This window comes from Macaca fascicularis, chromosome 18 (assembly GCF_037993035.2).
Source record: "Macaca fascicularis isolate 582-1 chromosome 18, T2T-MFA8v1.1".
In the NCBI taxonomy this organism is placed as follows: Eukaryota; Metazoa; Chordata; class Mammalia; order Primates; family Cercopithecidae; genus Macaca; species Macaca fascicularis.
In genome coordinates this window covers 5,567,572-5,593,870 of record NC_088392.1, presented here as the reverse complement: position 1 = coordinate 5,593,870, position 26,299 = coordinate 5,567,572, and positions in this window count along the sequence as shown.

The window sequence follows — 26,299 nt, the reverse complement described above, 5'->3', positions numbered from 1 at the left end:
TATAGGTAGGCAGTTGAGTTTTTTCAGCATTTAAAAAATGTTCCTTCATTGTTGAGAAAGCAATGACCAGTAATAGCATTTCATCTTTGAACATAAAGCATCTTTTAAATCTATCTGCTTTAAATTTTCTCTTCATCTCTGGTTTTCAACAGTTTTAGCATGATGTATCTAAGTGTGGTTGCCTTCATAGTTATCCTGCTTGCATTTCATAGTGCTTCTGGAATATGGAGCTTTATGTCTTTTATAATATTTGGAAAATTGTTAGCCATTATCCCTTAATATTGCTTATGCTCCCTTCTGCCTTTCCTCCCTTTATGAGAGTCCAATTATGTATACATTAGACTTTTCACTGTGTCCGCTGTGCTTTATATTCTCTTTTCCAAATTTTTTACTATTGTTTTAGGTGATTCAGCCTGGATTTTGTCTACTTATTTATCTTCTAGTTTACTAATCTTCTTTTCTTGCCAAATCCAATCTTCTGTTAAGTCCATCAACTCATTTAATTTTTGCTGGGCACAGTGACTCATGACTATAAGCTCAACACTTTGGGATGCCTGAGGCAGGAAGATCACTTGTGCCCAAGAGTTCAAGACTGGCCTGGGCAAGATGGCAAAACCTGTCTCTAAAAAATATATATTTTTAAAATCTTTGATTTCTACAGTTTTTATTTGCTTCTTTTATGTAGATTCTGATTTATTTTTGGGTGAAATTCTCCACATTGTCAGCTGTTTTCTTGAATATATTAATTAATTTATTATTAATATTAAGTTTATTTGAAAGTGCATATCTGACAACTACAATAACTAGATCAGGTCATCTCATCTGTTTGTCTATTTCTATTGTTTCTTTTTCTCTTGATCTCGTTTCTTGGTACGCTTAGTGGTTTTTTACTGAATGCCAAATACAGTGTATAAACCACTGTAGATGGTTCCACTCTATCCTCTGGTTGTTAGTTAGTATGGGAAATAACATCTTAATCCAATCAATAATCATGCTATTTCTAGCTGGGGGGGGGGGTCACAGTTTTTATAAGTCTTGATCTAACTTTTTTCACCACTGTTTTATGAGTGTAGCTTTCCAAAAGTTCCAAACGGGACCTTATATATTTAACAGGGTCTCTCCTTCTTGGTAGGTCCAGAAATCTAGCTGCCGTTACTTCGCCAAAGATTATGGTTTATGTTTCAGTCCGTTTCCATTTAGTTTCTTAGCTTCTTGTCCTGCACAGCTTGAAAATCTGGCAAGTTTCTCCAGTGGAAATCAATGAATGTTGAACTCACTTCTTTGTGTCTTCTTTCCTTCCTGAGATATATAACTTTTGTCTCTCTAGCTCTGTGAAATTACCAGAAGCTCTGATGGCTTCTCCATCTCTTAGCAGCAGCTCCTTGCCCAGATACTCATATATTGTTTTATATCAAGAATCCACAATTACCCTGGGGGAAAGTGGAGCTCATAAAACATCAGCTCACTTCTCTGAACTTACCTTCTCTTAGGATTTGGCCCCCAAATTCTGGTCTCCTTAGTGGCCCACTAGTGCCTTTCAAAGAAATAACTATATCTAGAGGTCCCTTTCTTGTTCTAAATACACACACACACACACACACACACACACACGTATATATTTATCCATCTATACCTATCCTTTATCTATCTATTATATCTATCATCTATCAATCATCAATCTCTTGATCTATTATTTATCATCTATAATCTATCAATTTTAGGTATTTCTAGCTACCTAAATTCTCTCATTGTTCTTGGCAAAAGCACTGATTTGCCCAACCTAGAACTCTTCACCCAATTGTTGTAGGAACCCCCTACCTCTTATTCCCATCAGGTGGTCACCTGAATCTCAGGTACTGGCTGGAGACAGAAGAAATACCACGGTATATAGGTGAAACGGTATTTGCTGAAGTGCTTTCCAGAGTATGGTAATTATCAAAGATATTACTCAAACAGACAGAAATATGTTTGCATAGTTTTGGAAGGTTGTATACAATATTCTACTCTTGATAACTTATCATGCACAATTGCACATTAAGAATTCTGAGGACTCATGCAGTAAAGAACTCCGGTACACATTTTAATCTTCTATTTCTCAATCTTATTTGATCATAGAACCCTTCTTTCTCAGAGGGCTTAATACCATCAAAAGCCCACTTTGAGAAATCTGATGAACATTATAGCTACCCCTGAAATCCTTGGATGGCTGAAGTCTCTTACTAATAATTGCAGGCCCCAGGAACTCAGGGCTAGCTTGAGGCAGACAGAGCCATTGATGAGCAACGTGGGTCAGCCTGGAGGTCAGCATGGAAGAAAAGGCCTGAGGTGAAAGGTCAAAAAGTACAACTCTGCTTAAGGCCAGAAGTTTGAAGGTTACCATAGTCCTTTTGCATGTTGCCTGGTGGAGTGAGATATCGTAGTCCCAACTGTGCTGAGTGCAGGCTACTCCTGTACAGTGCTCTATAGGTGCCTTTGAGTGGACTTCCCTCATTTGTTCTGAGATAAACAGGTAAAGCATTTAGCCTGGCACCAAACATTTAATAAGTCATCAAGGAATGTTAAATACCATTTTGGTTCCAAAATATTCTTGGTGCTTTCCTATCCCATGAAAATCACCTTTCTTCCATAAACTCCACTATGTATAGTCATAACCTAATGCCATGTTTGGTATCTTTCACTCTCCCATCCCTAAACTGAAACGAGTGTTTTACAGAACCCTTGTCAACATGCTTCCCTGCGGGCTTCTTGGATTAATTCTTTTCCTCTGGATCTCCTTGAACCAAATATTATTATTATTATTTTTTTTTTTTTTGAGACGGAGTCTCGCTCTGTCCCCCAGGCTGGAGTGCAGTGGCCGGATCTCAGCTCACTGCAAGCTCTGCCTCCCGGGTTCACGCCATTCTCATGCCTCAGCCTCCCGAGTAGCTGGGACTACAGGCGCCGCCACCTCGCCCGGCTAGTTTTTTGTATTTTTTAGTAGAGACGGGGTTTCACCGTGTTAGCCAGGATGGTCTCGATCTCCTGAGCTCGTGATCCGCCCGTCTCGGCCTCCCAAAGTGCTGGGATTACAGGCTTGAGCCACTGCGCCCGGCCGAACCAAATATTATTATTATAGAAAAGGATATAGGCTGGAGATTTACTACTAAATTAGAAAATGGTAATTGATTAGCTTTTCTGTGAAGCACATGAGCATGATTCCATTCACGAGTCCCTAGCAAATCTAAAGTAGATCGCTGGTGGGAGAACAGACCAGCGCCGAAGAAGAAAAGAACGCACCCGTGAACACTAAAGAAAATGGAACTTTTAGAAAAGCATGTGTAAGTTTCAGAATAACGAGCCGTACTCCCCTTCTGCATGGCTCCCAGGACAGCTCAGATTCTAAGGAGCGGCAAGAGCAGAAAGCAGCTCTCCGTCCTGTCGCACATGGGGTCAGGCGTCCATGTACCCGTTTATCCACAGCTACTGATTGATCACCTATGACGTCCGGGCACTGTTGTAGGTACTGAGGCTGCACAGAACCCCCTCCCTCATGTCTCTGCTCTCCTCTGGGGAGATAAGCAATACACAAGAGAAGCACCATGGGCACTTTCAGACGGCGAAGTTTTAGATGGTGATGGACTGCAAAGATGGGAAGGTAGAGAAGGGAGGATGAGTATGGATGGGCAGGGTGTGTGGTTTCGGGGCAGTGCCAAGAAAGGCCTCTGTGAGGGCAGGAGCTTGCCCTGTGAGCCTGTGGCTTCTGGGGCAGCATGTCACAGCAGAGAGAAGGGCAAGCATAGAGCCTCAGGGACCCCGCGGAGCAGTGGGAGTTCATGGCGCCCACCTCCTCCCAGGTCCATGTTAAGTGATGCCAACTTGAGATGTGAAAATCAGTATGATGGGTGCATTTACCAGGGAAATTGGAGAACACCACAGCAAGCCCGCCCCTATCCCCCATCTCCGACTCACTCCAGGATCGGCGTGGGGAGAGGATAGTGTGCATGGGGACAGAGAAGAGACAAGGTCAGAGAGGTGATCAGGAGGCCAATCGGAGGGGGACACTGAAGGTCATCGTGGCTGGCAGAATGATGGCCCCCGATCCCCAGGACCTGTGAATATGTTACCCTCCACAGCAACAGGGACTGTGCATGTGCTGTCAGGCCAAGGATCTTGAGACTATCTTGGACTATCTGAGGGGTCTAATGTCATCACAAGGGCCCTTGTAAGTGGAAGACAGAGGCAGGAACGTCCGCGAAGATGTGGCCATCCAAGTGGAGCCTGGAGTGGTGGGAGGCCGTGAGCCAAGGACGGCGGGTGGCCCTGGCAGACTGCAATGCGCACACAGCTTCTCCCTGAGAGGCGGCAGAAGAAACACGATACTGCCGAGACCTTGATTTTAGCGCCGTGAGGCCTGAGTGGGATTTCCGACCTCCAGAACGGTTTGGTAATGAATTTGCATTGGTGAGCCCTCCGAGCTTGTAGAAATTTGTCACAGCAGTCACAGGAAACATCACCGTGAGATTGCGGGCCTTTTAGAACTGGAGACAGGCGGGAAGGCCGCGGAGGGGTTTGGGAGAGAACTGGCGGGGTCTGACTTGTAGTTTAACGGGTTCTGGCTGCTGCGCACGGGTGAGAGTGAGGGAGGCCAGCGAGGAAGAGGAGCAGGGAACAGATGTGTGTGTGTCGGGGCACAGGGGCCAGGCAGGCCTGCGGGAGGCCTGGCCCGGGGCAGCAGCACCGGCAAGAGAGAGAAGCGGTGCATTTTGAAGGCAGAGCCGCTAGCACTGCTCACAGACTGGCTGTCGGTGTGCAAAGAAGAGCGCAGTCAAGGACGACGCCACGACCGTGGACCTGAGCCAGGATGCAGTGGCCTTCACCGAGAAGGCAAGGCAGACACCCTCGGGTTTGAGAGGTGAAGGAGGAGGGGTAAGGTTTGAGGGTCTGTTTACATCCAAATGTTGGAAAAGGTCTGGAGGCCAGAAAGGAAGCACTGTCGACAGGGGAAACAGTGCGGGCCGAGAGAAACGGCAACATCGACCCCTCCTGCGGAAAGGAAGGAGCCGGTGCCTCTTGCTTTAATACACCGAGACTGAGGCCCAAGATTTGAGTGAATGACCGCGGTCCCAGAACTGGTTGTGCTGGGGTCGGGGGCGCTTTGCCCTAATCAGCGCTCTACCAAATGGACTCCCCCAGATTCTCAGGTTCCTGCTGCCATGTGAGCTCAGCATTGGTGGAAGGGCCATGAACAAAGATGATGATAAATAGCAGTGTACCACGTCCGCGAGGGGGTCTCGCGTGGTGCCCCAGAGGTCGGCGCAGTCTGGCTTTATTTAACATCTTCGTTAATTATCTGGAGAAGAAGATAAAGACTTGTTAATTAAATTCACAGATTGTGCAAAATTGGGAGATGTTGAGAAGACCAGCGAAGACAGAGAGAAATCGTTTGAAGAGCCCAAAATATGGACAAGAAATAAAATGAGGCTCGGCATGGTAAACGGCAGGAGGATGTAACCAGAGGATATTAATCCAAAACATTGGAATTCAATGGGCAGTAACAGCCAGGAAAGTAGAAATGCTAAAAAAGTCCTATGGGTAATGTTGGACAACAAATTAATTACAATTCTACTTTGCAGTTCTGCAGCCAAATGGTCCAGTGTGAGTTTGCTCCATACTTACAGGCCTCGTTAGCCTGAGATGGGAACTCATAATCCTTCTCTGTCTCTGCACACACACACGTACACACACACGTCCACGCACACACACACGTCCGCACACGCACATGTATGCACACCCATCAACCCCGCACATTTGAAATGTTTTTGTTGCAGAAATGGCTAAAGAGTAGAGAGTGATAGAGCAGCCAACAGGCCCTCAACCTCGCTGCCCAAAGCCCTCCTTTCCTTAGGGAGGAAATGCGTGGGCAGGGTCCCGGTCAGGAGTGAGCGCGAGGAGGATGGAGCTCAGGGAGGGGCTGCAGAGGCTTCGCAGATGTGCAGGTTCGGGAGGGGCGGCGCCAGGGCAGCAGGTACCCTGTGCCTCTCCATTCCGCTTGGTTGCCTTCATGAAGACGATAACAACAGCGGCTAATATTTTGGGGATGAGCATGGTATTAAGTCCTTGATATCAAATATCAAGTCCAGTTTTGGCAGCCGGCTGAGGTAGTGGGATTATCCTCAAACCCCGTTACAGGAAACAATGCTGAGGCGCAGCCCAGTATGGTAATTAGTCCAAGATGGCAGTGCTAGAGGCTCGGCAGTGCAGTGGCGGCTGAAACTCCAGGGCCAGTGCTCACTACCAACGCACCACACCATGTCCCACCGCACCACACAGTTTCCTACCATACCACACAGTGTCCCACAGGGTGCAATGAGGGACCAGGTGTCTCACCACCACCACACCACACAGTGTCCCACCGCACCATACAGTGTCCCATAGGGTGCAATGAGGGACTGGGTGTCTCACCACCACCATGTCACACAGTGCCCCACCACACCACACCGTGTCCCACCGCACCACACCGTGTCCCACCGCACCACACCGTGTCCCACCACACCACACAGTTTCCTACCATACCACACAGTGTCCCACAGGGTGGAATGAGGGACCTGGTGTTTCCTTCCTATTCCCCCCCATGTAACTACCCAACATTAAGTCATGACCATGTGGCACCTCTGCTGTAGGTGAGGGGGATTCAGCCAGCTCCAATCAGAGCACCTATCTGGGACTCAGGGTCTCAGCGGGGGTCCCCATACTTTCTTGTCTGTATGACCCAATGTTAAAAAATCAGTAAGTCCCCCAATGAATGTATACTGATTTGTTAATAATCTACATATACCACAGTACTAATTTATTCTATATGTCATATAACATACCTCAGAATAAATATGTTAAATATGTAGAAGTGGCATTTCTACTGCTTCCCCGCTAGCCTGTGTTGCGGCAGACAGGCAACCCATGGGGAGCCCGGGTTTAGGGAGGGCTCTGACCCCAACAAGCAAGTGCAAGTGGACGGGCCTGATAATGCTCCCGCATTGATGTCCACCCAGAAACTCAAGTGCGACACGATTTAGAAACAGAGGCTTTGTAGATGTAATCAGTTGGGATGAGGTCATACTGGAGGAGGGTGGGCCCCGACTCCAATGACGGGTGTCCTTGTAAGAGGAAGAGCAGACACAGAGACACATAGAGAAAAAAGAAGGCCATGTGAAGATGGAGGCGAAGGGGGGGCCGTGCCGCTGCAAGCCAAGGAATGCCAGAGATTGCCGGGAGTCCCCAGGAGCTGGAGGGGCATGGAACTTTCTCCCCGGAGCCCTCGGAGTAAGCGTGGTCCTGCCTCTACCTCCATCCGACTTCCAAAACTGTGAGAGAATGGATTCCTGTTGTTTTAAGCCAGTGGATTTCTGGCACTTTGTGATGGCACCTGTAGGAAACCGACAGGGTTCCAGAAGAGCAGGGGCTGCACCTGACTGAGCTCGAGACTCAGGGCCATGCCGCTTGCCCTGAGATGCCCCACGGAGCTCTAGAATGTTGGTACTGTAAGGAGCCATCCCTCCCCCTTCTCATACCCAATAGGAAACTGAAGGCCAAAGAAGCTCAGAGCCCACCCAGCACCACTGGGGGACTCACGCAGAGCCCAGCCTTCCCCCCTGGCCCAGGCTACCTCACTGCATGGCACAGCAAACTTTCCCACGGGCTCCAAATCCGCATGGCCAGCCTCACCTGGTGTCCCCAGTTTAAAATGCAACTCCTTGTGGCAAGTTCTTGCTTAAACTTCTCTAAAAGCTCTGCTCCCTATCGCCTTTTGAGTTCATTCAGCTGAGCTCTTTGGGATAAAGGGCGTTAAGACACAGCTGGGCCTGAAGGTCGTGGCCCGCAGGTGGAGGGACAGACAGATTGGCTGTGCAAATGACAGACACAAGGAAGGCATGGATGTCTGGGGGCTCCTGCCCCGGCCCATGAGGCCACTGAAGACTTCCAGGAGCAGTGGCATCTGAGCTGAGCCCAGGGTCCTGCGTGGCAATGCAGTTGGCATGCCCCCGAGGCTGCTGGGGGTGAGGAGAGTGTGGGCCCTCGGTGCTGGCTTGGATGAACGGGCCAAACTGTGGTGTCACTAAGTGGGAGGAGAAAAGCCAAGCCCAGTTCCTTGTGTTGTGCAATTCACTCGCTACTCTCAGGTTATCTCCAGCCTTCATCTCCAGCACAGCCCGCCTGTGCTGCTCCCAGCCTTGCAGTGTGCACCTGCTGCCCACACAGACATGGTCGCAGTCACCTCCTCCAAGAGGCTGCCCTCTATCACCGCTCTTGGCCCCCTGCAGGGTCAACTGCTCCCACCCTGGCTCTACCCCATCACTCTGCTCCCACCCGGGCTGAGAGCCTGTGTTCCCTCCTACGGCAGCTGCCTGCCTGTGCACTTGGCCCTTTCTCTGAGTGTGGGCAGCAGGTCTCATTCACCCAGAATCCGCAGGCCCACACATGCCCTGAGGGGCCTTCCCACGCCATGTGTCGCACGGTCCTGCACAGTCATGGTCTGTGCAGCGGGCTAAGTCTCCCTGAAACTCGGTCCGTGGGGGGCTGGCACTTCCCAGGCAGATGGAGCTGTGAGTTGAAGGCCCTGGGGCAGACCCTGGATGAGGCTGGTCCTGAGGCGGCAAAAGGAGGGTGGTCCGGGAGGGGCCTGGGCTTTGCTCCCAGAGCACCAGGCAGGGTGGGGAGCGGTGCGGCTGGACCCGCCCTGCAGTCCACCTCCCCTTTCTGGAGGACAAGCTGCCAGGGCAGAGCCGGGGGTGCAGATCACGCTGGGCTTCATTTCACAGTCTCAGCATGCTCCCGACAGCGTGGGGAGATCCTGGCGGCCCTGCCAGGGGACGGGAAAAGCTCTGGGAGGAACAGTCTTGATTGTGGACTTTTTTTTTTTCATAGTTTCAGCAATTTTAGGTGACACTTGCCTGGAGCTATTGGGCGTTGACTTCATTTGTGTATTCTTCCTTTTCTATTGTTGTTTGCAGTTGATACCAAGGGATCTAGATTCCAGCCCCTTACCAGTAGGGAAAGGCGAATAGTCTCCAAATTCCTTGGAACTATTTCTCTTTCTCACAAAGATGAGGAAGCCTTGCCGAAGAGACTACAGTGGCTTAGAAGAAGCAAGAATACATTTGATTGAGGAATACCAGCATTCGAGACAGAACAAAAGGACGAAAGCAGCGAACAGATGGGTGGCTGTTCTGTGAAGGCTCATGATCTATGTGAGCAGAGCAGGCTGCGCCCTCCCTTTTTTTTTTGTTTTTGATGCATCAGGGTCTGATGTGATATGATATGACAGAACATGTCAAAAATTTAGGGGAAAATAAAACCTTGGCTTTTTTTTGAAACATCAAACTATTGCTATCAATAGGAACAGCAACTGTTCAAAAATTTGTTTCAGAACTGCCAAGAAGTGAACGTTCGTGGAAAAAAAAAAAGTATTTTTCCCTGCTGTTTGCAAGGTGGACACAAATGCAGACGGTAGGAGGTTGACAACTTGACACATGTCTAATAAATCCAAAGCATACAAAGTCAACAACTCGCTGCTCAAGAAAGCATTCTCGGAATAAAGAGTGCTGCGCAGAGAAAGAAGAGCCATTAAAAAATAGATTTTCCGAATTCAGTAAGTAATTTAGCCCTCGGAGCGCCAGTCTTCAAAACAAGGAAGCTTTTTCTTTCTCCCTTTAAAAGAGAGAGAGAGAGAGAGAGAGAGATGGAGAGGAGGCGATGTTGGGCTCGGAGCGGAGGGGGCCTGCTGCATTTGAAATGAACCAGGTGAAGCAGCGCGGCATCCAGCCAGCAGATGTGCGAGGCTCGGAGGGCTGGTGACAGGGGTCAGGGTTCGAGACTTCCAGATCCCGGCTGTTCGGCAGCTCAACCCACTCAAGGCAGGAGTGGGCTGAATTTGACGAGTTCGTCCAGTTACAGGGAATTCACAGATCACAGTCAATGCCAGGAAGATTTGGCCACCAACAGCCTGTCTGCGGCTGGCCAGGGGGACGGCATTTGGGAAGCTCTGTCTGCTGCCTGATCACTTGAACATAGACAGAGAAAAAGCCACAGACACTCAGGGTGAGGGCTACAGGCACCCGGCTGAGTGCTGGAGAAGGAAAAAGAAAGAATGAATCATGTTCTTAATATCAAAATAATTAAGAATTTTGTTGTAACCATTTTTTTCTCCAGACTGCTAGTGCTCTTTCTTTTTCCCATCATGATGAGTACGATGAGGAAGAAGATCGTAAATAAATGTGAAATGAATGGCAATTCTCATGCAAGTCTCACGTAAACAAAAATATCAGCATTAAAGTTATGAATCCTCATTTGTGCCATGGAGCTAAAATCTGTATCCTTCTGAATTAGGGAAATATAGACGTACAGCACTGGGAAGCATCTCTGTGCGGTTCAGAAAACTGACACAGCCTCTCCAATTTATGGGAAAATTGACATAATTTTGCAAAAATGCAAAACCATTTGTGAACTGGGTTTTGCATAATGGGATTAATTTGGTTGACTGTCATATCCACTATGCTGCAAAATGCAAGTTAATCACAACATCATTCTGAGGTTTTTTTTTTAAGGGAAGAACGATAAAGGAAGAAAGAAAGGAAAAGCATTTCCCCCCTATTCTGACTATCTTTTCATTAAGGGAAAATACCCAGTCTTCTAGATGGCACCGAGCTACCTCTAGAAAACAATGCTAGACGAAATTCTGCAATGGTTGCCTTCCTGAACTGAACGGAATTGGCCTAGCTCCAGTGAGAAAAATTAACAGCTTTCATAGAGCATGAACAATTGCTGCCAAAAAAAGTCCATACTTTCTGCTTTGGTGTGTGTGTGTGTGTGTGTGTGTGCATTTGTGCGGAATTATACTGCACAACAGAGCTGGGGCTATATTTTATACAATTTGTTACCACACTCAATTATTTAACCTCATTATTACGAACCCTCTTTCTATCAATAAATAAGAGCCGATTATTCTGAGAAGAAGGCTCGATATGTGAATCTGTGAAACAGCGAGGCTGTGTCATGGTGACAATGAGCCGAGCGTCTCAGTGGCTTCACACAGCACTGTTTCTTTCTTCTTCATGCTCTGTGTCCAGAATCAGCAGGAGGGCTCTGTCGACTGCTGTCCCTCAGGGGCCCCAGTGGACAGGGTCCATCTGGGCACAGGCTTCCTGGGATGCCCAGACAGGAAAGAGGACACTCAGTGAGCACCAGGTCCGAAGCTTCCACTTGGAAGAAGCATTTTCACTTTCACCCACATCTCCTTGGCCAAAGCAAGTCGCGTGGCCGCACCTACCTTCAGAGGGCGCAGGGAGGACTAGAAGACGAGGGAGCCCATGTAGTTGCTGCCACAGTCAGCACGCTGGCAATTTTTCTATCTCTTTCCATCACTCTAAAGATTGATGGTGAAACAGACTCTTCTTTTTGCCTTCTCCGGATAGAGGGACAGGTATGATTGGAGGGAGTTCCTCCTTCATTAAGAGGCGTTCAAGGCAGGGTGGCATTTTTCAAGTCAACCCAACAACAACAGAGACTGCCCCAGGTCTGCTAAAGAGGTTAATGTGGCAAGGAAGGCATAGAAGACCATGTCCTCCTCGTCTCAAGGGAATGATGAAAGAACGTTGGTAGGAGTATTGGGTGGACGAAAATACGTTCCATGCAAAGCCGAGCATGGCCAGTGCTGCTATTCAGAGACACAAGAATCCAGGCAGGCTTCCTGTGAGAGGCGTTGACACTGAGCCTTGAAGGATTCCTGCTGGTGGGAAGAGGGGGAGGGGAAGAGCAAGACCAAGGCATGTGGGAATAGGGTGTGGTCCAGTTGTCAAAGAGCTTCCGAGTTTCCTTGCAGAGAGCTGATACCCTGTGATGGGTGCCCTGGCAGTTGGAGGTGGGGAACTTACACTTGACTTAGCAGCTCTGGACAAGAATGGCTGCACTTGTCTCCTTATCATCATTCTAGATCCATAATGTCAGGCATGGGCTGCTTACACCAGTGAAGCATTCTAACTCTGACAGTGCATTCCAGAGGCAGGAAGATCTGGGCTCAAGTCCCCATTCTGCAATGTACCGACCACGTCACCTTAGGTGTGTTGCTTGGCCCCTGCAGACCTGCCTTCTCATCTGAGTGGGTCTAATCATACCGACTTCATAGGGCTGTTTAGACTGAGGGTTAAAGATCGTGTCTGTGAAGTCTCCTGCATTTAACAACAAAAAATTAAAATTTAAATTTAAAAAATTCACAACCAGACAAAGGAAGGAATTACTTTAATGTTAAAAAGAGTATTCATTATAATACTTGCTCAATAAAAAGCTCTTGTTAATAGAATTGCATTATGATTAGCTTTGTCTTAAGGAGTGTGACTTCTCATCAATTACATGAACACCCACTGGGGGCCTGCTCAGCTGACAGGGATTCCCCCAGCGCCCTTGTCTGTCCTGCGCTTGTGCCCTTCTGCCATGGTCATTATCCAAAGGTGGAGTGGTCAACAGGGCTTTTTCTCCTCGGAGTGTGACACTTGGCCAGGACGCAGTGGAGCAGCATCGCTTTGCTGACGTGTCCTATGGGATGTTCACGGGCAAGTCTGCAGAGGCGCCCTGAGCTGCTCTGTGGCCGGCGTGCAGGTGTTTGGCTGGTCCCTGGATTCTACAAACCAACCTAGTGCCTTCTCAAATCCCACTTTATGGTTCAGACAGCAGCAGGCCTCCTGTGCAGACGGCCGAGGTAGCCTTGGTCAACAAACCTGGCCTCTGAAATAAAGAGGACGCTTGTTCTTAAACGGAATTCTCAAGTAAGAAAGTAAGAACGATTGATGATCACCTGGTGTTTTTTTCTTTCATGTAAACAATTGTCACGAGGTCAGTGAATGCCATGGAGCAGGTTGCAACAGAGGTGATGGTGATGAGGAAGCCGGGAGAGAACAGGCTCCAAGGGGTCCACAGGATGTGAGGTGCAGACTGCACCCAGATTTGCACAGGACGTCTGGTGTGGGATGCACCTATCCTGAAGGTTTGTGTTGCTGCTGCGACTGGGTAGACTGACCCGGGCACTGCTCTTAGGTGAAATCCTGCCCCAGGGGTAGGGCTGAGCTCAGTTCAAGGTTAAGGCTGCTGAGCAGGCAATTCTAATGAAGGAAAGAGGAGAGGCTTGTCTTTCCTGCCCCCATTTCAGGCCTGCCCTCTTTTCCTAGGGGCGAGGGGAGGACGATGGGAAGAGGCAGGAGGAGCTGACTCTCATTGAGGGTGCACCTTGTGCCAAGAGCTGCACTAAGCTCTGTGCATCTGCTTCTGATGTCATGGACAGTGGTCTTCATGCAGCCCCTGTTGTTCAGCTGGGAGAGTGGAGGCTGAGAGGTATGTACCCCTTGCTAGGGTCACCAACTAGGAAGGGCTGGACCCTGGATTCAAGACCAGGCCTCTGGGACTTTGGGACTTTCAGTCTAACTGAACACCACACAAAATGCTTCTCTAGGGGTAAAGGAACACCTGCACTGAACACCAGGCAAAACGCCTCATTGCTTCTTTTGCAAGCAATGAAGAGAGGAGGGAGACAGAGGAGAGGGAGGCACTTCCCCAACACCCTCTCCCCAGACAATGATTGACTCAGTCCCTCAGAGCACCTGTTCTTTCAAAGAGTTGGCTGCACACATTCTGGTAAAGCTTCGTGCTGTTTCTGGAGCGCAGAGGGACATGGCTTTATTCGTCTGCTCTGTGCAGGGTGTGGCTATCCCGAGGTTAAGAAGCCTGGCATCGACCACTAATGCGGTTTACTGACGGAGCCCAAAGCCTGACCTCTGTGCAGACAAGGCTGAAGGTTACATTCCTGCTGGTCACGAAAGGTCAGGCTCAAATAGAGAACAAATGGCATGCAGCTCCCGAGAGCAGAGTCTGCAGGTGTTGATGTTAACTGATTGTTTCTCCTACACCAGGCAGGTGAACGCTTCATCCACAGACCACACCAAGGCATGGGGACAGGTGGACACCCAACCCCGTGATCTGTGGAGGGGCAACTGTGGTTGGCAGCATCCACAGATGGCCCAAGTGCCCAGAGTGCTCACCAGGATCCCTGGTCAAAGGAGGTTCACTCTCAGGAGGAGACTTTAAACCACAAAGGTTAGACAAATAATCAGAGGATGTGGCTGGAAGCCATTCTGGGTGGCCCTTGTGGGTGAGGGTGTCTCACTTGCTCTGACTTCCCAGCAACCCTGGGGGAGAGTTCCAGTCTCCATTCCATGGAAAGGCTTCTTGTCAAATCATTGTCCCAGGAAAACTTCCCATGACATCATTCTCTGAGCTTCACCCCAGGCACCTCCTAGAAGATTCACGTCAGTGATCTCCATTTAGGTGCAATTTACTTGAGCTAAGGTGCCCTGTACAATCTAGGGTAATCTGCAGAAGCCAGGGCACTATGTAGGAGCTGGGGTGCCCTGTGTGAACTGCTGGGTATCCTTCATGCGCCTGGTACCCTGTATGAGCTGGGATATCCTTTATGAGCTGAGGTATCCGGTATGAGCTGGGTATCCTTTATGAGCTGGGGTATCTGGTATGAGCTGGGTATCCTTTATGAGCTGGGGTATCTGGTATGAGCTGGGTATCCTGTATGAGCTGGGGTATCCTGTATGAGCTGGGTATCCTTTATGAGCTGGGGTATGCTGTATGAACTGGGGTATCCTGTATGATCTGGGTATCCGGTATGAGCTGGGTATCCTGTATGATCTGGGTATCCGGTATGAGCTGGGTATCCTGTATGAGCTGGGTATCCTTTATGAACTGGGGTATCCGGTATGAGCTGGGTATCCTTTATGAGCTGGGGTATGCTGTATGAACTGGGGTATCCTGTATGAGCTGGGTATCCGGTATGAGCTGGGTATCCTGTATGAGCTGGGTATCTGGTATGAGCTGGGTATCCTGTATGAGCTGGGGTATGCTGTATGAACTGGGGTATCCTGTATGAGCTGAGATATCCTGCATGAGCTGGGTATCCTTTATGAACTGGGGTATCCTGCATGAGCTGGGTATCCTGTATGAGCTGAGATATCCTGCATGAGCTGGGTATCCTTTATGAACTGGGGTATCCTGCATGGGCCTGGTATGCTGTAGGAGCTGGGACACCCTGTGAGACCTGGCTACCCCGTAAGATCTGGGGTGCCCTCTACAAGCTAGGGTAACAAATGGACCCATGTGTATTCTGAGGATGGTAGAGGTTTATCCCTCTCAGGTAAAAATCCACAGGAATATTCCAGCCCCACAAGTGGCTCTGCTACAACGAAGTCATTCAAGAAGCAGGCTCTGTCCAAGTTGTGAGATCCTTTTGCTGTCTTTCCCTATGGCAGTGTCTGTCTCTGCCTGGCCAGAAGTTTTCATCAGGAAAGTGGGCAGAGGGTGTGGATGAGACACACCCACAGGTTAAGACCTAGGTGGGGCGGTGCATCGGGCTTCCTCCCCCGTTCCACTGGGGAGTGCAAAGTCACCGACCACTCCCAGCTGTGGGAAGTAGGCGCTGCAGTCCAGATTTGTGACGGGGAAGAAGGCCGGACAGATTTGATAGATCTCTAGCAGTTTCCCTTCAGTAGCCATCTCTCTAGTGCCTAAGCAATAGTGCCTGAGGGTTCATTCATCGTAGCATTTTTTTTTTTACTACTAGATGTATTTTAAATTTAGACTGTGTTATGTGTTATAATACCTTTATTTTATACTGGAAGCAAGCATCAATGTAGAAGAGTATTGACACCTAGCATCAGATTGTGGTTGCTAATTCCAGTCTTCCATTCAAGCAGCCCGGGTTCTATGAAGAAATGCTTAATTCCGGGACTGGGAGGGGAGTAAACAAGATGAGCAGAAAGCAAAGAAGTGTCCAAACCAAGCCAAACCAAAACACCCGGGATGCCGCCATAATGGGGACATTTTAAAGGGACATGGGAAGCAAGGGAAAGAACCCCCAGTGGCTAAAGCTAGAGCGATTGGAGCAACAAAACAAGGTAGCATTGGAAAATAACTCAAAGTGTACAGCCAGCCTATTCTGATAGAAACGACTGAGGAAATAAACAATTGGAGGAGGAGCGACAAGTCTTCTGGGCAGACTTCCAAATAACTTATGTAGATCGCCTGCCCTTGAAGAAGGGAAGCACAGCTCCCCACTTCGGCCACGAGGGCTGCTCGTAATGACTTCTTCCAAAAAGTATGGAAAGGGGGAAAGGCAGTTTTACAGTGGAGAAGCCTCGCAGACACTGCTTCGGCCAGGTGATCACGTTGAACGTCAACCATGCTGGGTTACGTTGACCCGATGCACCGTTGATAGGATGGGATGTAAGCACTCGACGTCCATCACGGGTGCCATCTCCACTCAACCCAATATGAGAAAAACATCAAACTCCAGTTCTCCAGTGTTCCTGCCAGTCCTCCTCAGAACAGCCAAGGTCAAGGTCATTCAACACGGAAATCTGAGAATCCACCACCACCAACAGGAGTCTAAGACCTGAGGATTGAGGGTCATGCGGTGTCCCAGCTGGGGTCTGGGGTAGACAGGGACTTGAGGTAAAGGCTAGAGAACCCTGAATAAAGCATGGGCGTCAGTGAACGCACTCCTGTGCGTCAGTCATGCTCCATGAACTGGGGGCAGATATACAGAGGAACACGATCTAATAATGGGAAGACAGGAAATGGGGTGTGGGCTATGTAGGAACTCTGTGCTATCTTTACAATTTGTCTACAAGTTCATTATTTTAAAATTAAAAATTTAAGAACAACAACATGTTTATTTATTATCATGTTAGCCATTATTTATTATTATGTCACACATATGTGAGATGACAAAGGTACTGCTCCCTGCACAGTGGTGGCCCCACCAGTCAGCTGCCTTGGGGAGGGAAGGAAGACCACCAGAGCCCGGAGCAGGGGTGCGGCAGCTCCTGGAGGCTCCCCTGCCCCTCCTGGTCCTCACCTCCTCCTCCCCGAGTGGCCTGGTAGGATGGAAGGTGTCTGTGGCTGGCTGCCCAGAACACCGAGAAGGGCCCTCTTCCTCCTTGAACGTGAGCCAACCCCTGGCGTCTTTCTCGGGGCCAGAGCTTTGCCTCTAAATGGTCTTTGTTTGCAAACGATCTGCTGTGCAGATCATGAACCATCACCACAGTGCCAGACAGACCCTTCATCCGGACCAGCCGTCCCACTGGGTCCCCTCAGGAAAGCGCAGACGCCGGGGACCCCAAACCGCGTCCAGCTCCTCCCACACGCCCTTCTCGGAGCCGCACGCTTGGTGACTTGCGTGTGAAGAACTCACGGCCGTGTTGCCAGGAAACTGCAGGGAGCAGCCTTTGTGGTCTCACATAAGCGTAACATAATAATAAATAACGGTTAACATGATAATAAATAAACAAATAACAATAATTATAACGTGCCCCAAGCCTGTTGTTTCTCCAAAATTAATTTATGATGAATTACGACTCAGATTCCTTGGAACATACCAGTGGGAAGAGGAGAGGGGGCTATTTTATTTGCCACTGGGCCCAGAGTAGGGTTAAGAGCCGCCTTTCCCTGAGCCAGACCTTGTCCCAGGCCCCTGGTAACCCAGGGAAGGTGGCCAGAGAGGAATTTTCTCTTTCCCTCTGCTTCTCACATCTCCTCCTCTGCCTAGGACAGTGAAGTTTTTAGATACTTTACTTGCATTTCTAATTCAGTTATTCTTCTGAAATTTATTCAAAGGATTTATGCTTATGAAATTATAATATAATGCTGCCTATATGCCAATGAGCTGGAGGCAAAGAAAATAATTTTCTTCAATTTACAGTTATGAGGCTGGAGGAAAATGATGCCTTCTTATCACCTCTTTCTCTTTGTATGTCTCGGTATTTTTTTAAGTCTTCAGAAGGCAGGAGCTGATGATGAATTCTTAAGCAGATCACACTGATAATTGTATTTCAGAGCTGTCAGCGCTGGGAAGACTGGCCAGCGACTGCCTCTGTGCACTTGAGCTATTTGTGTCGCTGCCTTCCTTCTCAGGAACTCAGCCCTCAATAAAGCCAACTCGCTGGGGATATTGTTAAATCGTCTGAGAGGATGATTAGATCGAAGGGAAATTTATGGATGACACTTTGTAACAATTAATCAGGAACCGTTGATGAAGTTTTAGTTGGTTCTTTTATTCTTGGATCAAAAAATAAATATATACATATGTGTGTGTGTATATATATATATATAATCATAATAATATTCAGCCCTTGTTCCAATTGTCAAATGGCTCATTTTGTCACTCTGTTTGATTAATGGACCTTTTGGAGTCCCCCAAAAGTCCTAGTAATACAAATAAAAAGAATCATAAATATTGAATAAGCTCACAGCACAGTTAACCTTGACTACATTTTGGGACATACTTGGAGAAACTTTGCTATATGGAAAATAAGTTGCTGTGGGGATTAAAAAAAATATGCGCACTCATACCAAATTGGAGATTTTGGAGAATGTCACCTCTCTAACCTTGTCACTCTTAATAATCTGTTGTGATTAATTAGTTTAGTTAGCTTTACAATCAGGTCAGCAGAGCGCTGGCATGCTGGCGTGTTTTACTGATGGGTCCCAGCCCAGAAAGGGATGCGGGCCGGGGTGAGGGAGGGTCTGGAGCTAAGGGGCTAGTGTTCTAACCTCACAAGGTACTAAACGAGGGTGATGGGTGAGGACTGTTTCAGGCCACAATTTACGGAGCAGAGGCCTGGGTGGGGGCAGGGAGCCTTCATTGTGTGTGGGTTCTTGTGTTGAATGCCCTTGCCCTTCCCAGGTGAAGATCCCCCCTCACCAGCTTGGAGCTTTTGCTGACACCCCTTCAAAGTTCTGATTCCAGATCTGACCAGTTATTTGGCCCAGAAAACGGATTCTAACTAGACTGTAATGACTTGCAAGTTTTGAATGTAGCATCTAGTCCAGTGGGTAAGATTCGAGGGTAAGAGAGACGTGGATTTGAGTTCTCCTCTGCAGTGTTGGAGTCATGTGACCCTGGGCAGTTGGCTTTGACTTTCTGAGTCTCAGTTTCCTTGTCTCTAAAATGGAGTTTCTACATCCTAGGATTTTTACAAGGATGAAGTGAGACAATTCAAAGAAACAGCTTGGCCAAGTGTCCAGCATGCAGTCCTCTGCAGTGGGTAGGATTGTGTCGTCCTGCAATAGAAGTTGAAGTCCTCACCCCTGAGACCTGTGAAGGTGACCTTACTGGGTCTTTGCAGATGTGATCAAGTTAAAATGAGATGAGGATGACTAGGGTACCCTTTAAGCCAATGACCGGTGTCCTTATATAAGAATCTGGACGCAGTCACAGGGAAGACGGCCACACGAAGCCAGAAGCAGAGATCGGAAGATGCGGCTGCAGGCCAAGGACAGCCAGAACTGATGGAGCCGAAATGCCGGAAAAGCCAGGAAGGATCTTCCCACAGAGCCTTCGGAGAGGCGGGGCCCTGCCGACACCTGGGTTTTGGAGTTCTAGTCTCTAGGACTGTGAGAATACATTTCCGCTGCTTTCAGCCGTGTTTTCTGCCATTTGTGAAGGCAGCCCTGGGAAACTGATACGTGCTGTGGATGGTCACTGTGATCTGGTTTGCAGGGAACAAGTAAGGTGGGGTTGAGGACTTGGCCTCATGTGCCTGACACTCGGTTTCCTGCTCTCCCTGAATAGTCCTGATCATGCCAGCTGCCTCCCCACGGAGGCTGAGTGCCTTGAAGGCCGGGATGCCGCTTCTCGCTGTATGGGTGAGGAACTGTGGCTCGTTCAGTTCAGCAGAGCGCCATCGCCGCCCCCGAAGTCCAGCTCTTAGGATCAGCCCTCAGAAACCCAGACTCTGTGACGTCGTTGTAGATGCAAAGTTGCCCCTGGTACAGGCCAAAGTGATTCATTTCATGGTATTGATTTATGTTGCCTTTTCTGAAAGTACAGTAATTTCTAAATAAAGGCAACATTTAGAAGTTAAGAAGTAAATGACAATCATGTTACTTAAATTATCAGCTTAGAAATAAGGAACCTCACATTATATAGCGAGTATAACCTTGGAAAGTTGCAAGCGAGTGCATTTTTTGTACATAATATCTTATTTTCCTGTTGACTTATAATGAGAAATTCAAAAATCTATTTCCTCCCAAAGAACAACATTGGCCCCATTACACTAAAAATTACACGGGATCCCGCCATTTCCTTTGTCATTGTGGAACCAACATGTTCCAGCCGTGACGTAATCCTTCAAATTCCTGGCTCCCACTCTCCTCCAAGACTTTCCTGGAGATCATTGCACGTTGCTACCTTCTGCCAAAGGTTTTCACCGACTCTTCGGTCCAACGAGGAACGGTGCTGAGCCTGACTCTAGCAGGTGAGAGGCGGGATGTGGGGTCCAGCTCTGTCGGAATTCCTTCTGTGGACAAAGTCCGTTCACGTTGCTGGGGCACAGAAAATGATACCTCACAATGAAGGTCTCAGAAGCAAAAATGTTTCTCACCTGCTCCTGCCCTCCTGTCCCTGTCCCCTCAATCTCCCCTGAGGCTGGCCATAGAAACCAGAATCTGTCTTCCTCAAAGCAGGTCAAAGAAGCCAGAGCCCCGTTTCCCCAAAGCCAGGCATAAACATAAAGCCTAAACATATTCCTCTAACTCCCCCCTGCCTTTCTGTGTAAAAACTGGCCCTAAAGAAATTATCTGACCTCCCTTGTTGGATTGTGGGTCCTGAGATCCCCGCTCCAGAGAGGGTCTGCCCCCTCCCCTGGAGAAAGGAGTGCTGCAGAGAGGCCGACAGGCACCTGAGCAGATGGGCCCTGCTGGGTTTATCTGTCTATCGGCTTAGACCAGGCCCTTTTTGTCCAGTCAGTTTCTACATGGTGTCCATACTTTGTTGAACCTAAGCATAAAAACAGATCGTTTTTTTCTGCATCTTCATGCCAAAGACTCCTGTGTCACATAAAATATGTCCGAATACATTTGTACGCCTTTTCTCCTGTGACTCTGCCTGTTGCCAGTTGCTTTTCAGGGAACTTTCCTAGGGCAAAGGGAGATTTTCCCTTGGCCCCTACAAAGTACAGGACCTTCAGCTCAGGCAACTGAGGTTTAGCTTTGGCGCTGGTCTCCCTGGCAAGACGATTTAGGGGGAGGAGACTAAGAGACAGTGGTACGATGGTCCCCTCATCTTCGGGGGATACGTTCCAAGACCCCCATAGAATGCCTGAAACTGCAGATAGTACCGAATGCTAAATATACGATGTATTTTCCTGTCCATGCACACCTTTGACAAAGTTTAATTTATAAATTAGGCATTGTAAGCAATGACTAATAATAAAATTCAGCAATTATAGCAACTCACTGTAATAAAAGTTATGTGAGTGTGGTCTCTCTCTTAAAATATCTTATTGTTTTCAGAGCACGGTTGATGGCAGGTAACTGAATCCATGGAAAGTGAACCTGCAGATAAGGGGAGCTTACTGTGTGTCACTGAACGTGGTATCAAGAAGCAGGGGGTGTTTCAAGGAGGGTGAGGCCAACAGTCCAGTGCAGCCTTGAGGTCAGGGAAGATGAGACTGTGGAGGACAGCGAGGCTCGGGCCCAGTACTGTGAGGGATTTGCCGTGGAGTTAGGGGTGCGGAAGCCCATGCAGCAGGCTGGGAGAGAGTAGGAGGAGGGAAGCAGGACTGTCAGCTCATATGACTTTTCCAGGAGTCTAACTGAAGGGGCAGGGGAGATGCAGGTCATGGCCAGAGTCACAAGTGTTGCAATTGTCAGGTAATGGATCTGCAGCCCCACTGGCTCCAGGGCTACAGGAGCTCAGGGCTTCGTCCCAGCCCCCACTGGCTCCAGGCTACAGGAGCTCAGAGCTTAGTCCCAGCTGTTGTTGCATGCCCTGTGCCCAGCACCATGCCTGGCACACAGTGATCATTAATATTTGCTTAGATGAATGACTCGATGAACAGGGGTGCGGCGTTTGTGTTGAGAGGGAGAAAATGGTCCACAGACTAACAGAGAAACTTCCTGAGAACAGGGAGATGAGCCCCCAGGCAGGTGAAGGGACATTCCTGCATGTGAGGACTGCACAGCCTTCTCACCCAGGTCGAAGGAGAAAAAAGTCTGAGGCAGGTACAGATGTATGCCAGAGCGGAGCACTGGCATTGAGGTCACCCTTTCCAGACGGTCCCTGCCGGATTCTGGGCATAGGAAAAGGGAAGGCTTTTTACTGCCAGTGGGGAGACCATGGAGGGCAGAGGAGCTGTGGTTAGGAGCAAGGGAAGCTGGAATCCACAGGAAGCAGGGGGATGGAGTGTTGGAGGGTGAGCCATAGAGGGTGAGCTGTGCGCACTTAGTAAGCAACAAACCATGGTCAAAGGACAGGGAGGAACTGAAACTCAGAGTTGCGAGTCTTGTGCACGGATATAATGGAAGAGATATTAGCACAAAAAGGGAGCTGGAGAGCTGGTCTCAACGTGGATGCTGGTATGTGAACCACTGACTTCAGATGTCTCTTATGGAGATGATTATTTACGTACCCTGCAATGCTGAGATGTTTTACACACCTGAAGTCATGGGTTTGTTTGGAAGAGCGACCTAAAAATGTAATTGAACACACTGGTTTCTCACTTGGCAATTTTCTGAATAAAACAAAAACAAAGCATCCCAAACAAGGAATGCACACCTGTTTTGTAAAATGCTTAAATTCAGGTCTCTGTCCACCTGCATTAGGATAAGGATAGAATAGATAATCCCAGTATTTCACTGGCTTCACACAACAGAAAGATTTTTTCTCCCACACTGGAAGTAAGAAATGGGGATTAGCAATCAGTGCCTCACTCATGGCCACTGTGGGAGTTGGGGTTCTCACATCTTGGGACTCCAAGCTCTTTGAGGGGCTGGGAGTTCTCTGCATTGAGTCAGGGTACAGGGAAAGAGAGGGTGCTCACAGCACGGGGTGGGGGGCTTCACAGCCTGGCCTGGAAGTGGATCACAGCATTGAGGCTGAAAAGCAATGGACCCAAGCTCAGCTGAGGCCGCTGCTCACTGCAAAGGGGGCTGAGGATGTGGCCCAGCTGTGTCCTCAGCAAGAAGAAGTGGGTTTGCTGAGCTACCTGTGCAGCATCCTCCCGGAGTCCCTCCAGGCTGAGAAATAAGTGAAGTAACAGGTGTTTTTGAAATCAGAGCCTTTTAGCTGACTTCTTGAATGTATGGATTGACCCAGCAAAAACCTTTGACAAAACATCGTGAACTGCTCAAACTTAAGGTGCTAAAGTGCACGTTAATAGGCCCCAAACAAAAGCAATCGATAACGATAATGACATAAAGAGATGCTAAATTTATTTAACACTGAAGCTATAGGGGTAGCCAGCACACACACAGTTCTTTAGAGCCTAGATCTGTGCTTTGTAACTTTTCCATCCAGAGCACACTTCCCACCCATTTATGGTCACCAATTATGAATGCACATTAAACACACTTTGCCCTTTAATTTTTGCTAAATACATGTGGGGATTCTCAGTGTGTGCGCCTTCCCAGTAATGCAGGTGACAACCTGTCTCTCCTCTCTCAAGCGTTTCTTCCTTTCTTCTTGAGATGATGAATTTCCATGTGTTGGATGCCCCTAAATGGGAGGTCACGTCACTAATGTGGTATCACAAAATGTCCCTTAGCACTTGGATAGGCCTTAGATGCTGGCAAAGGAGGTTGGGGATTTTCAGATTTAGCCCCAAATAAAGTGCGAAGGTCCTGTGGATATTCTTAAACATACAGGGGAGGGAAGGCCTCTTCAGTTTAATCTGACAATGCTCAGGGTCCCTGCAGAGCCCCCCACGGAATTGGCAGTCCCCTGGGGAGAAGTTGCTGGAAAAAAGCCCCTCTCGAAGGAAGGGATTGCCCCCATCTGCTTACTGACATCGCGTGAGATTGTAAAAGGACTTGAGGCCACGATGAACGCATTTATTAAAGTAGAAAGGGCTAAATGACAATCCTTTTATAGAAACACACATGATTATTATAGAAAATTCAGAATGTACGGAAGACCGTATCAAGAAAGCATGGAAGACATGAAATGGTGATCTACTTCTGCTGCTGCTGTTGAGAGAAAACCATCGTTAGCATTTTAGCCAATTTCCTCCCAGGCTTTTTTCAGTGTGATTATGCTTCACTCAAGTTAGTGTCACGCTGAACACACTGCGTTATAACCTGACTTTTCTCATTCAACAATGCATCGGGAAAAAATTTTAATGACAGACTTCTAGAAATGGCAGGCATGTGTTGTAGGCTACACGTGTTTTAAAGGTGTTTGTCACCTATCACCAAACTACCCTACAGAAAAGCTGTTTCCACTCATACCCGCCCAGCCAGAGCAACGACTTTAATGAACTCAATGACTCCATCAAATTGGCCGGTCTTGGGTCAGAATGTTCAGCAGACAAATTGTGTGTGATGAGAGTGTGAAGGTGTGTGCGAGGCTTTTACACTCCTCTTAATAAATCAAATTACAGAACCTCAGGGCGGGCAGGCAGAATGCTTGAAGAGCGATCTAGTCTTTAGATAATTCAAACTTCCATGACAGATCCTGAAAATGTGATTGAGGAAGAGAAAATGTTTCTAGGTCAATAAGACAATGGCAATGTATTATTTTTTATATTATTTTTCAATTTTGTTGCGGGGAGGGGAAGTGCAGGCTGGGGAAAGAAAGTGAAGGAAAGTCAAACAAACACGTGTGGAAAATTTTGTATCTACCAGTTGAGAGCACGGATGAATGCCTCATTACATGTGGGCGACTCCAGGGGCAGAACTGGAAGGGGTACTGAAGTCATTGAAGGGGTATTGAAGTCATTTCTCAGATAAGGAAAGTGAGGCCAGAGAGGTGAAAAGCTCACCCACTGTCACCTGTCTGGCTAACAGTCAGTTCCCAAATAGGCTTCCTCCCTCCTTCCTTCCCCTATAACCAGTACCTGCCTGTATGTGCATGAGGACAAATGGTGGTTAGAACGGCGACACTTTTATTAGGTCAACACGCTATTTTTCTAGAGGATTTAATTATTTTTTCTGAGTTGAACAATTTTTTTTTCTTTCTTTTTTTTTTTTTTCTGACATGGAGTCTCATTCTGTTGCCCAGGCTGGAGTGCAGTGGTGGGAACTCGGCTCACTGCAACCTCTGACTCCCCGGTTCAAGCGATTCTCCCGCCTCAGCCTCCCGAGTAGCTGGGATTACAGGTGCACACCACCATGCCCGGCTAATGTTTGATTTTTAGTAGAGACAGGGTTTCACCATGTTGGTCAGCTGGTCACGAACTCCAGGTGATCCACCCGCCTTGGTCTCCTGAAGTGCTAGAATTACAGGCGTGAGCCACCGTACACAGCCAAGTTGAACAATTTTTGAATAAATTTACTTGGTCCCTTGGCATAATGGAGACATAATTTAGGACCTTGTCAACAATCCAACCCTAACTCAAACACCTCTGGGTCATGATTGTTTTGGTCTTACTTGGCACAATTATGAACGACATAAACGCACACTTTGTTGTCTGATGGTCCATGTGTGAGGAACAGTCTCTGGAGCTGTGCTGCCATTTCTGAAGCTGTGTCTCCTTGGGCAAGTTATTTACCTTTCTTGAGCCTCAGTTTCCTCATCTGTAAAATGAGTTGTGACAGGTAATCTTATGTGTCTACTCAGCAGGGCCACAGAACGCTCAGACATCTGGCTAAACATTCTCTCTGGGTGTGTCTGCGAGGGTGTTTCTGGGTGAGATTCGCGTCGGAATCAGTGGATTGAGTAAAGCAGGTGGCCCTCCCCAGCGTGGCTGGGCATCCTTCAATCTGGTGGTGGCCTGAATGAAACAAAAAGGCAGAGGCAGGTTGAATTGGCATTCTCTGCCTAATGGGCTGAGCTGGGACATCGATCATTTCCTGTCCTCAGACTGGGACTTATACCACAGCCTCTCCTGAGCCTCAGGCCTTCAGGCTAGGATGGAAATGACACCCCAGCTTTCCTGGGTCTCCGGCCTGCAAACGGCAGACTGTGGGACTTCTCAGCACCCACAATCATATAAGCCAGTTCCTCATTCTGTACATATGTGCTCTCCTGCTGGTTGCTGCACTGGAGAACCCGGACTCGTACGTGAGGACGACATGAGTTCTTACCTCCACATTGTAAGCATTCCGTCAGCTGCCACGTGTCAAGTGCTTCACACCATGGCTGGCACATGGGACATGCTATTTGAATGTCTGATATTCTGCCCCTTGGTCACGGTGGTGCAACTTCAGAAGCGGCCTGTGCAATGGACTGAATTATATCCTCCCCACATTCACACATGGAAGCCCTAATCTGCAACGT